The sequence below is a fragment of the Sciurus carolinensis genome, chromosome 17 (assembly GCF_902686445.1).
Source record: "Sciurus carolinensis chromosome 17, mSciCar1.2, whole genome shotgun sequence".
Classification (NCBI taxonomy): Eukaryota; Metazoa; Chordata; class Mammalia; order Rodentia; family Sciuridae; genus Sciurus; species Sciurus carolinensis.
This window is the reverse complement of record NC_062229.1, coordinates 38,298,317-38,311,601: the sequence shown is the minus strand read 5'-3', so window position 1 is coordinate 38,311,601 and position 13,285 is coordinate 38,298,317. Positions and strand designations below refer to the sequence as shown.

The 13,285-nt window shown below is 35.7% G+C and overlaps 1 protein-coding gene across 8 annotated transcripts in view; it reads left to right on the top strand.

Moving 5' to 3' along the window:
- Positions 1 to 13,285, top strand: part of Rbms3 (RNA binding motif single stranded interacting protein 3) — a 662,520-nt gene that overhangs the window by 605,989 nt on the left and 43,246 nt on the right. The window lies entirely within an intron of this gene.

The following is a 13,285-nucleotide window of genomic DNA, read 5'->3' as shown; positions in this document are numbered from 1 at the left end:
ATACAATGGTTCATTTTTGTGGTTTTTTTAAAAACTTGATGAAAATACTGGCAGTTTGGAGAACTTTGTATTCTATGATCCCTTGGCATGTTAGATGGCAAGAACATGAAATTGAAACCAAGAAGGGATTGGAAAGAGCAAGAAACAATGTGCAGAAACAGACTGAAAGAGCCCACATGGCAGTTGAGTCTGGCAATTGTATGGTGGCTTTGAAGCGGGGAACATCAAGCTACTGGCCACCCCTCTTGCTTGACTCAGCATCTGAAGGGTAATCTTTTTCTCATGTCTATGGACTTGTTTACTTATGTTCATGGACAAATACTCATCTTGAAACTTGAAGTAAGAATGTCCCCATTGAAGAACCATGAGTTAGCATTCAAATGTGAAGTCACCTTGGTCCTCTTCAAGGTCTCTATAAATTGCTATTATTGAAAATATCACAGCTTTCCCCAAAGTGTATTACCTGCCATATCTTTAATGTTCCCTTTTTCATTTATGAAAAAAGAATAGACCAATGTGTCCAGCTTCTACTTGAACATATGGCATCTTTGTTTAACAAAAGGCATCTCTCTACTCTTGATAATTTATCAATGCAGATAATAATAAAAGACACAATCTGGAGCTCTCCTTCATATAGGTGTCCTGATTTCACTTTCAAGAACACAATAGGAAAAGCAATCAAAATGTCAGAAGTACTTACTAGATATCCATCAAGGGTCAGGCTCTACTAAAATCAATTGAAGCAAAAACCATGGCTGAAAATCTATGCTTCAAAGTTCCCATCTGTTTCCATAGACACTACACCGGAAGTTCCTGAGCAGATAGATGATTTGATAAAAGTCATAGTTTAAGAAACTTAATCTAGCAGTTTAGTGTATGCTTAAGGAAGGAGAAATAAGGATTGCTCAGAATAACTAGAAAGCCTGATATGATATATTTACCAAAAAAAAAAAAAGTTCCTAAATTCCCAGAAGTTCAGTACCCAGGAAGAGACCAATGTATTTTCTTTAGGAAAAATCACATTTTGGAAGAATTCATAGTAATTTCTCCCTTGTAAGATTTGATTGGTGACTTGATAAAAACTTATAGACTTTTTAGGTCTATCTTTAAAGAGAAATAGACCTACCATTCTAGTGGGAGAACTTCAGAAACTTTTGAAAAATTGTATATTCTTTTATTCAACCACTGGCCATATTAGGAAAGTGGCATGAGTGATGGTATTGTGATATCTTCTTCCCAATTATCCCAACTTGCCAGTATTGGACAACTCAAATTGTCAATTCTTTGCCAGGGTAGGAGTCAATCAAATTATTCTAATTTATTGGAGGTCAAGAAATCTGCTGGATAATCTACAGAGACATAACCCAACCTAATTTCATTTACTCAATGTTTCAACCATTTAATGAACAGTTTTTGGGACTGCACTCAAGTACTGGTGATATTGAATGGAAATATGGTGAATATGAATGGAAAAAAGATTCCTAGTAAAAAATATAAGGTTCTCACTTCATGTGTTATTGTTATTTGTGGTGTTCAATGTATAGAATGAGGAGGAATAAAAATCTCGAAAGAAGATTTGAAGCATTCAGGGAGAAAGAATTCTGTACTGGATTTGGAAGAATGATAGGAATTTATCGTCTAGATGAGAGTGGGAAGGAGTAATAGGCAAATAGGATATGAAAATTCTTATAAATAGGAAATAATATGGGGTATATGATAATTTATTTGATATTGTTGGGGCAAAATATCACTCTGACATATACCAAAATTACATTGGTACAAATCTCATTTGGTGTAAGGACCCTTTCTCCTTTGAATCATGTATCATCTTTTTCCTTTATTTATCTATATGGGATTGATTAGAAGAATATTCCATGGCAATCAATATGCTAAGCTCTAAGGATACAACTTTCTTCTAGCAACTTAGGAAGTTAGATAGAAGCAGGTTATTACAGCAAGTGTCATAAATGTTTCAATATTAACAAAAATGATGATGTTTGTTAACTCACAAATAAGATGCCTTCATCCAGAGGTACTCATGTCATTTACTAGTTGTGGAAACTTGGGAAATTTTAACTTCTTTGTAGCTTAGATTACTTATCGGTGGAATTAACAAAAGCTTCAGAGTTATTTTAAGCATTGAGTAAAATATACATGCATCAGATTCATTCTGGCATGAAAGTGCTACAACTATACTATCATTATTGGCATGAGATATTATGGTAGCCCAATGAACAAACAACTAACGTATATAGGAGTGGTCAGAGAAAGTGTCCCAGTGGAAGAATTCTCTAAATATAGACATAAGGACACATGGGAATTAGCTAAATAAAGAATGTGTCTGGTGAGAGTTTCAGATCAAAGGAGGCAGCATGTTTAGAGTCTTGGGAATAGGGCATGGTAGGTTCAGAGAACTACAGGTGGTCAAATAGGGCAAGGGTACATACAGAGATATGTGGAGTAGAGAAAATGAATAGAGAAATAAATAAGCTGAATGAACATCACCAGATAGGTAGCTTGGCTTATTTCTCAATGGTATCAGGAAGATATTAAAGTTTTGAGTTGGAAGCAATGTGATCTGTCTGGCTATAAGGTCGAGAATATATTAGAAAAGAGGAAAAATAAAAAAGAGGGAACTGAACTGGAGAATCTATGGAAGGATCATGTTGGCATGTACTCAAGTTGTGTAAGGGACAATGGAAGGTGGGTAAATTTGTGACTTGTTAAGTAAGTAGAATAACAGGACTTGGTAACCAAATGAATATCAGGATAGAAAGAGAAAGATTTAAATTTGGTGTATAATTTCCTCAATGCCCTGAGGTACCTTAGTCAGGATTTGAACCATAGAAAGGAGGATCAGGTTTGTAAGAAATAGAGATAACTTCAATGCTGAATATGTTGAGTTTGATATGCCTATGGTGCATCCAGGTGGAGGTGCTTAATAAATGTTGAATGTATGTCCTTGAACTCAGAGACTGTCTCTTGTGCAGAGGTAGATTTTGGGTCACCAGCATGGATTTAAGCCATGTTACCTAGAGAATGTACTTGAAGAGAAGTAACCAGAACTTGAAAATAATGAATGGGCCAAAAATGGAGCCCCAAATAGAGGTTGGATAGACAACTATACACATAGAAGGGAAACAAGAATATGAAGTTTCAAAAATTAAAAGCATGAGAGTGTTTCAGAAGAGCACTGCCCAGTGAGGTGAGTCCTGAAATTTTGTTATATAGACAAAAACTTTTGTTAAGTTGAAAAAAATTCAATTTTGTCATTGAATTTTGTTATATAGAGATCAATAGTGAATTTGATGGTGCAGTTAAGGGGAAAAGGCAACAAGAGCAAATGTGTTGTAAGGAATGGTTATAACTAGTACAAGAAGCAAATTTGGTTTTGAGGAGTAGAGAAAATGATAAAACAATCAGAGAAAAGAACTAATTCATTTTTTTAAAATGAAAAATATTTTATCATAATGGGAAGAAATCTGGAGATAGTTCTAAAGTTTAAAGGCTGTAATTCTTAAGGGAGATAGCAGACAGAAGAAGGTCCTTAAGGAAACCCAATATCTCTTACAGGAATGCGGGAAGACAGGAGGAAGGGGTAATGTATTTGCATGTAAATCTGTAAATGTGGAAATAGGGAGTTAAAGGATTTCCCAAATGATACGTGTTATTTGTTTTAATATAAAGGATTAAGTGTCCTCATCCAAGAATGGTTGGAAGATGGCATGTTAAGAATTTAGGGTAAACAAATATTTAGAAAACCATGGAGTCAGAAGGTCAACAAGCCATAGAAAGTTTGCAGGGACTGGGGTTATTTTGAAGCTAAAGACTATGGATTATTTTCATACTTGTTATGGTTTGAAACTGGGATGTTCCCCCCAAAACTCATGTGTTAGGCAGTGTAGGAATATTCATATAATTTATAATAATATAAAAGATTAGATTTGTGAACTCTGACCTCATCAGTGGATTAATCCATCTGATGGTTTACTAATTTGAATGGACTACTGGATGGTAACTGTAAGCAGGTGGTGTGCGTCAAGAGTATGGCCTCAAGGACTCTGTCTGTCCCTGGTTCCCTTACTCTCTGCCTCCCAGCTGTCATGCATTGAGCAGCAGACCTCTGCAATGTGCTTCCTCCATAATGTTTCTGCCTTGGAGTTGACTGACCATGGAACCAAACGGTTTCATGACCAAAATAAATCTTTCCTCCTCTAAGTTGTTCTTGTCAGGTATTTTGGTCACAGCAATGAAAACCTGACCAATACAATGCTAATTCGTAAAGATGTTTGATTGTCTTGTTGTAGTGATCAGTAGCCAAGAAGACAGGTGAATTAATCCACAGTTGAAGATTTACTGAGAAAAAGGGAATGTATATTGATGATATTGGAAAGAAAGTAAGCGAGTGGCAAACTGTGGTTTCAAGGAAGAAAGAAGCAGCAGCCCACAAAGGATGAGAGGAAGAAAATAGAAAATAGAAAGACTAGAGTTCTCAGTGAGAAATAGAGTTCAGAAGTGGGATACTTGAATTTAAGACTTTGAACAATGAACTATGTCTTGGCTAAGTTTGGGTCATGGGAATAGGTAACTAAGTGGACTTAGGGTGACATGGCAGAAGTTAAGGAAGTCAAGCAAATATGAACATAAGAAGCTGTTAGGGGACTGGGGAGATAGCTCAGTCGGTAGAGTGCTTGCCTTGCAGGCACAAGGCCCTGGGTTCGATCCCCAGCATGGCAAAAAAAAAAAAAAAAAGAAGCCGTTAGGCATGTGGGATAATTTTACATATCAGGGTTTTGTTTGATTTGATCTTTGCCACTGATAAGTTATGCATGACTTCAGGAGTATTTTTTGCTTAGGAAGAGTCTAAGGTAAATATTTAAGCTTCCACAATGAATACATTTAAAAATAATAATAATCTGGGAGGAAAGAGCTAAAGCAAGAGTAGTGAGGCTCAAAAGGAAGTCAGGGAAACAGGAAGTCTGAATTATTGCAATGGTGTCACCTTCTCTTGATTAAATCTCTGCTATGCCTCTTTCCCAGCTCACTTGAAGGACAGAAGATAGAGGGCTGGAACTGCCTCCTACATTTTCATGCAAAATCAGGAAAATCTTCTTTTAAAAATTTTTCCCTAACAGTTAAAACTCCTTAAAATTCTTCTTATTTTAAGCAAATTTTAGTAGAAAATATGTAAATGAAGGGTAAAGTATCATTTTTATACATGGTTGGATTTTATGAGGCACAAGTGAAAACCACAGATAATTTGTCATCAATTTTTTTTTTTATCTTAGTTGCCTTGAGCTTAATTTCTTTGAAGGGTATCAGCATGAAATCAAGCTAAAGATTTTGATTCCCAGAGAACAAAAGTAGAATCAAAATCTGTCCCTCTTTTCTAAAAGCTTAGAGTTCAGAATTTAAACTTGGGTTTGGAAAAAAAAAATGAAAAATTAAAAACAGGGCTAAAAAATGCATTGAAAAGAGCTATAGAACTTCTGGAACACATATTCATTCTCTGCCATATCCTTTTATACACCAGCTAAAATAGGTTGAAGTAGTAAATGTTATCAGTACAATTTGACATTGAGGTTCACAGAAAAAGTTTAATAAATCAAAACATATCATTTGAATATGAAGTCCTTAGGTATCATGGAGATGCTCAGAAGTGTACCTGCCCCAGTGAAGATGGAATTCAGTGTTAAAATAGTGTGCAATTCGTTCCCATTGCGTTTGCTTGTTAGTAATATAAATTTGTATCAGAAAGCCCCATAAACTTGGAATGGGTGATGCTCAGATGAAGTATTGTTTGAAGCCTGTCTTTATGCTGCCTCTTTGGGTAGGAATGACTTTTTTAAACTATCCCATATCATCAGGGAGTAGTGGGCAGTATTTAAGCTACTGCAAAGAGAAAAAACTATTTTTTAAGCTCTAAGTAACATTTATTTTCATGGATACTATGAGCTAATTACAGATGATTTCCATCTCTTAATTAAAAATTAGGTCCATTAGTACCTCTCATTAGCAACAATTAGCCATTAAATTGTGTTTACTGTAAAAGACCTGATGCAGAGTTATAAGTGATCCCACAAGCCACCCATGAAAATCAGTTTCAGTTCTTTCTGCAAAGGCTGTGCACTTACTTTGATTACAAAGTTGCATTTCTTCAAATGTCCTAATTAATTAAAATTTTTCTTTTCAATAAGTTCTAATAAAGAAAAATATGCTCTATCTCTTCATTCATTCAACTAATATTTACAGACCTCCTAAAGAGCTATAAGGAACCAAGGCAAAGGAGGTATAAAATGCATTCTTTGCCCTCAAAGAATAAAGTCTCTAACAGAGGACAGGGTTATAAAAAACTGTCTCATAACACAGTATGGGAGAGATATCATAACAGTCCTCTGCAGAACTGGACTTTGTACGTGGGATTTGTACAAGTATCTGACACATAGGAATGTGCAAACTGAGTTATTATGTTCCCACTGGTACATTTATAAGGTTCACTAAATTATAAAATGGAGACATTTGAAAAAAGACTTTCCTGTGGGACAATAATTTTTATTGATCTATTCAAGTAACTTATACCAAAGGAAGTTTAGGCAAATAGACTCTTCAGATATAAAACCATCATTTTTATTTAGGCCAGTCCTCACCTCCACCCAGACCCTCCCCACAACCATAGAGGGAAGGATAGAGGAGAGCAAAATTTTAATCTTCATCTCACAATCCAGCAAACTTTTTCTGTAAAGGTCTAGGTAATAAATATTTGGGATTTTGCAAGCCATATGTCACAACTTTTCAACTTTGTCCTTGTAGCATAAAAAACTATGCAATGAATGGGCCTGGATATGTTCCATTCAAGTTTTATTTATAAAAAGAAGAAGAAGACTGGATTTGGTCTGTGGACTATAGTTTGCACACACCTCTCCTGATCAATGTATGTTCCTAAGTCTCCCAAATTAAATACTATCACTGACATTCTTTATAAGACATTTGAAGTGCCTTCCATTAATATTAGCATTTTTGTGTTTTTTCATTTTATAAAAGACTGAGGAAATGTCAGAAGTTAGAGGTGGCAAAGATTGAGGTGGACGTGGAGACATTTCTTAATATTCTAGTTTATATTGCATAGTAAATAAAATATTAATATGTTAAAAACCTCTAAGTACCTTTTTATTTTTCAAGTTCTCATTATACATTAGCTCTTCTAGGACTTATTTGTATATACCAGCAAGGTACATATATGAACTAGGAAAATTAAAAATATATTCTGTTTAATGTCCTCTTAGAGAGCTTTAGAATTCTGTAGGGTTAGAAATTTAGAGAAGAGGTGAGAAAAACATCATCTCAAAGGATTCATAGTCAAAGTATAATTTACATCTTGGTTGTGCCACCTGAGTTGGTTTTGTTGTTCCTGTTGATGTTGGTTGGTGTCCAACAAAGTTCCTCTTGATGTACTGCTTTTAGCTGTTTTGTTACCCCTGGATAGCTGCTTCTCTGAGCACTGTTTTATGCTTTGCATTCTGAAGGTAAAGAAAAGCTTTCCTAGTCTTATCTGTAAACCAAACACTGCATAGAGCAAACCTGGATTGCGTGGGCTGGAAATGTGACTGCCCTTTGTTGTCAAGGTCAGAGCACAATGCCATTTGTGGATGCAGCACACACATCCCATGCAGAGCAGCATCCCCAAATGCTGTCGTTGCGGTAGAATTCTCCAGTGAGTGGTAGCAGCAGACAGAGGGCACACCATAGCAGCAGCACAGGGTTGTCACTTAGTACTGTCGTCATCTGCAGAAAGGCAAAGCCTTCATGACAGCCACAGAGGAAGAGAGCACTCATGGGCAACAATAGATTTTGAAGTAAGCTAATTGCATGTGCACTAATCGGCACATCTGGTACTGAAAGCACATGGTTCCCTTTTTAATCAACAGCACAAAGTGGGCACTTGAGGCTCCTATTAGAGAATCCAAGCATGAATTGACTGTGAGTCGGCACTTGCCGGAGGCATACTTGAGACATCTGAGGCTGGAGAGATGCCGCCTAACAGACGTGTTAACATTTCTCTAGACTCTGTGTTAAATTAGTCTATCAGAAAGCAAAATGCCAGAACCATATGATTGTACATCCCTGTTGAAATGATTTCTCTGAGTCAAAATATAATGCTTTAACCTCTTCTTTCTCAGAGGAGTGATACCTGACCCAAGCATTTAAGAAAAACGTTACGAGTTGTCTTGAGATGACCAGTGGATGTGACTGTCCCATATTTTGCCCAAGGTCCCTTAAGTCAATAAGCAAATGACAAATTGCTCCTCAAGTCCAGTGGCTCCACAAGAGTCTCTCTCTGGGTGAATAAGTATGCTTCTTTTTGAACTGACGATGTGAAATAAAGAATTTAATTGATTTCCCTTTTGGCTTTGTTTATCAGGACAATCGGATGTAGATGGGGCACGTTGTGAGTTTTCTCAGAATATTGTTCTCAACTCTTTGTGGATTTGTTGTGTTTTTAGTTGTGCTTTGTAATATAGTGCTTAATTTTGTAAGCCCTTCATAGAATCAACTTGGAAGTACAAAGGCTGTAATTCACAATAAAAAATAAATGAAATCACACCGATGGGTTAAGGGAAGTTAGTGTGCTATAAAAAGTTCAGTGGAAAGACAAAATGAAAGATGATTTTGATTATGTGTTGATCTTATCTAGAAATTTGCCAGCAGGCCCTGTTTTTATTAATTCACACACATGCAACTCCGAATAGGAGAATGTATAGTATAAAAATTAGAAATGGCTGTTAGAGTCAAGAGGGTGCATGCATATGACTCCTGTTCCCACTATTTAATAATTATTTAACAATGAGGGTTCCTTACATTTCCTGAAGCTTGCTTTTTCCTAAGGCATAGATAATAATGCATTAGCACCTCTTCATCTGTATATGACAATAACATGAGGATCATTTGAAATGACATCCTAAGCACCTAGGCAGTACCTGACTTGTAATGAGTATTAAACAACAGCAGTTTCCTTTCTCCACATTCAGGGAAGAATGTTAGGACTTTTTAGAAGTGTTGATAACCTCACATTTGCTAGGATAGGTCAGATGTTTAAAAGAAAGTAGTATAAAATGGTTTGTAAACCCAATATCTAAATTAGGAGAAATATTAAAGGAACTCATTACACATCTTCCCTATTGGCTGAATTTTATATTATTAGGTGAATTAATGTAATAAATAATAAATATTTTGTAGTAACTTGAAAAATACTATTTATAATACACAGTGAGAAAGACAACACAAGTGAAAAATAATTTGATTTTGAGTCCTAAAACAAATCCATGGAAAGAATCTTGAAGGGGACGCAAAAAACAATTGTTATATGTGCTTTTAGTTTGCTTTCCAAACTTTTTGTAAGTTGCTTCGCATCTTTTGACCTTTAATAAAAGTTTCATAGCAGTCTTTGAATATGCATAATTCTAGGGAGACATTATATATCAGGAATGTATGATTGTATTAATATGAACATGAAAATAAAAGTACTAATAATGATTGTGATTATGTTGATGATGGAGACAGTAATGGTGACCTCTAAAATTCCCCAACTTCCACTCATCCCATCTCAACTTTGTGGCATTTGAGGCAGAATTTTTAAAAGATTATAACTCTTCATAGATGTGACTTAGAGTTTTTGAATGAATTGTAGTCTAAAGTCATTGTTAAAGTGTTATGTGAATTCTCTACCTACCTACCAGAAGGTCAGCATCTCCACCACTTGCCTGGGACTTTTAACATTTTTGATATCAAAATCAAATTTCAAATAATGTCTTCTGTTCTTTGCATGTAAGACTTGGAAGCACCTCAAAATCTTCCCAGTTTATTTAATATGAGACTTCTAGTTCCTGTGTTTATGGAATTGACATAACAAATTTGAAATTGGAATTATATATATACTACATTTTAAAATACACATTGATGTTGTCTAACTTCTACAAGTTATACATATATATCCTAATTTTATACACTTTTTTTTCCAGCTTTATGTTTTAAAAAAATCTTCCATAATTTGGAGGCAATTTGTTTTCCCAAGCTCTATATCACAAAATATTTAGACTTAGCAAAATCAAAGAGAGAACATTTTGAAGTCCATTGACCACCCAAGATATTGCTTATTCTTTCTTCTTTCTATGACAAAGTTTTATTCATTTGATAAAGTGGAATACATCATACCTTTCTACAGGCCAATCCTTTTTCACTCGTTTCTACCATGCACTGTAATTTTCCTTTAATAAAATATTAATGGAAAAGCCATTGGTTAACTGACCTTGATACTGTGTACCAAAACTATAATCACTTCACATCAAGTTTCTTTACAAATGGAAACAGAAATGGTGAAAAGGTTTTAAACCCAGGATGTCCTTTGATTTACATAAAATGAACTTATTACAGTTGGCATCAAACCACATGGTTTCAGAATGATGGGTTGCAGGTCCCTCTGGGGCACACATGAATTTACTTTAGGTGCCTCCTCTAAGTCCAGCACTATGTCCAAGAGACTCAGATCTGGGAATGCACTGGACTTGGGTTCAGGAAACATGAATTTTATTCATAAGTGAGCAGTTACGTGAGCAAATATGTAGAATTGGTAAAAATCATCGAGATGTTTGAGATACTTGTTCTGGAGGGTTAAATTACAAGCCAGAGAAACCCAGAGACAAACTAGAGTCATATAGTGAGGTTTAGAAGAAGGTACATCAGGTGACCCTGGTGGAATCTCAGGAAAGGAAGTTTAAAATGTTTATTCTTGGACTTGAGCTACTGGTGTGTGGCTTTGGGAAGCATTTAAGGAAATGACAATTTATTTGCAATTGGGTGTTTTCAGGAAGTGAAGGGTAGCTGAATGACCGTGTTTCTTAATGAGTATTATCTTGTAGATAGGAGCAATAAAGCAGGGCTAGAGTTATCATTGTAAAAAGAACCCTGGTCATTGATGTTACACAGTAAAGGGAGATATTCATTTGTCTTCAGCTTTGCAGAAAGTGTTTTTTTAAATTCGCCACAGTCATCAAATGGCCTTGTCTGCTAATTATAGTTAATCTTTGAAAATTGTTTAACTGCGAATATTATGACCTTATAAATAGCTACAAGCTAATTAAAGATTATTTGAAAAACTTCCATGAATTCTTTCCTTACCTTGAAGATATTTATAATATTGACTGACAGAAATATAACAAAACACTGGGTGGCCTTGATAAAAATATAAAAATAAACATGAAGTAAGTCAAAATAGTTTTTTATTCTCACATGCATTGAGCATGTATGGAAGGTAAAGGGAGGTGGTTGGGATACCAAGGAAGAGTGCTGTGTTCTAGATGCTGCACCTAGTGCCTTACGTGGATTAGTTGGTAACATTGGATTGGCACAATCATACTATAAGGGAGTTTCTGTGCCCTCTACAAATTCGTTCTTTACCCATATTTATGTTCCTTCAGCTATTTTAGACATTTTGACCCATGCATATTCCACATATGAGTCTTGTCATTTTAATCCAGAAAATGACTGCAAAGGAATACCTCAATTGATCTGATCTTCAGATATATCCTTTTCACTTCAAATGTCTGTTTCTTCAGTCTTCTCTTCCTGTCCTCCTGTTCTGTCAGACCCTGGCCCTCTGTTTGTCAATGTTAAACCTTCCTTCTGTGATCTTATTTTCATCCCTTTTTACCTGTTTTGATGGTTTTACAGCATTCATTAGTTCTATGTCACATATACCCTCTTCAGTTATACTTATTCATTGGTAACTTTTCCTGTGCTTAATAAAACATGCAAATCCCTTCCACCTCACATTTCTCAGTGTTGTTCTTAGCATACCTTCATTCTCCTCCTCAGTGATGTTATCTGCTTGCTCTACTTTAACCAGCACACAGATGACCTCCAAATCGTTAATGCTAACATTCCTCTGTGTTGATCTCCATGCCAGTGTTTCCATCTACGTCCTAGATGTCCCCATCCACTGTTACCACCCTTAGCTGAACCATTAGTAGTTCAAACTTCTTATTTTCAACATCAATCTCATAATATTTCTTCTAATCCTGTTTCTCCTGCAGACATTCCTAAGGTTCAACCTCTGTAAGTATTACTTCTCTAAGCCAAGATTTTTAAAGCTAAGTGCAGCTAGGAGTTTAGGATTGTTATGGTGTTTGACAGAGTCTTGGAGTATAGCTCTTATTTGTGGGTGAGAACCATATGATTTAATATTCAGCTAGACCTGGAGTAGGATGGAAAATCTCTCACACAATGGTGAGCAATTCTTCCAGTCAAGAATGCTTACATCTCAGAAACATTCTGGAGCACTCTATATCATACATGCAATATTCCGTTTCCGTGGAAATTTTACTTTCACAATATATTTTGAATCTGTTATACCCATTCCATCTATTACGCTGGTGCTGGCTGGGTCTTCGTATCTTTTAATTTTATTATTGCAATGTTTTTCTAGTGTCAACACCTGCCCCTTCCCTTGCTTTCTCATCCTTCACTCAAATTCTTCAATAAATTTTAAAATTCACATTTTAAAAATTCTGTGTGCAAGAAACTGGTCTTGATATGCCATTGGGACTTAGGTTACTAGCAACTATTTCTACCATCTGATTCCTGCCACGAAATGGGGTACAGATCAGATTTCTGAACTGAAAGTCATCTTTCCTAATAGCAAGCCTCAAACTTACAACCAGTATATATTTTAAATGTGTATGGTTAGCTTATAGAGAATGTTTGATGGTGAATTGGGTATTAAGACTAGGTGATTCTGTAGAGCTACAGTTTCTACTGTGATAGCCCTTTAGTCTCCAGGTGAAAGCAGACCTAATTTTTTTTCTGGGAAAAATATTGTCCTTCCTGCAGCTATTCTCCAAATAAAGATATGTGTGTGTTGGACAGTGTCAGTGGGCTCTCTTAAATTCTCCTTAGTTTCTTCCATTTGAGACTTGCTATACAATGCCAGTTTCAGCTGATGGTGAAAACATATGGGCCTATGTAACCAGCAGCAAAGAAAGCTGCAGTCCAGGTACTTGTCAAGAAGAACAATAATTCCAAAGTTTCTCCCACTTGTACTTTTCAGAACCTCACCTTAGAAAAATAATATTTTTGAAGGAATATTTGGATATTAGGCAGTATATCTACTCTTGTTGAATATTCTAAATTATATCCCTAGATTAAGCTGACAAAGCTGTTTGACCTGGATGAGTATATCCCCTGGCCCTCCAAAGACTAGCTTTTTGTGAAGTATGTCTGGCATAATGCCATC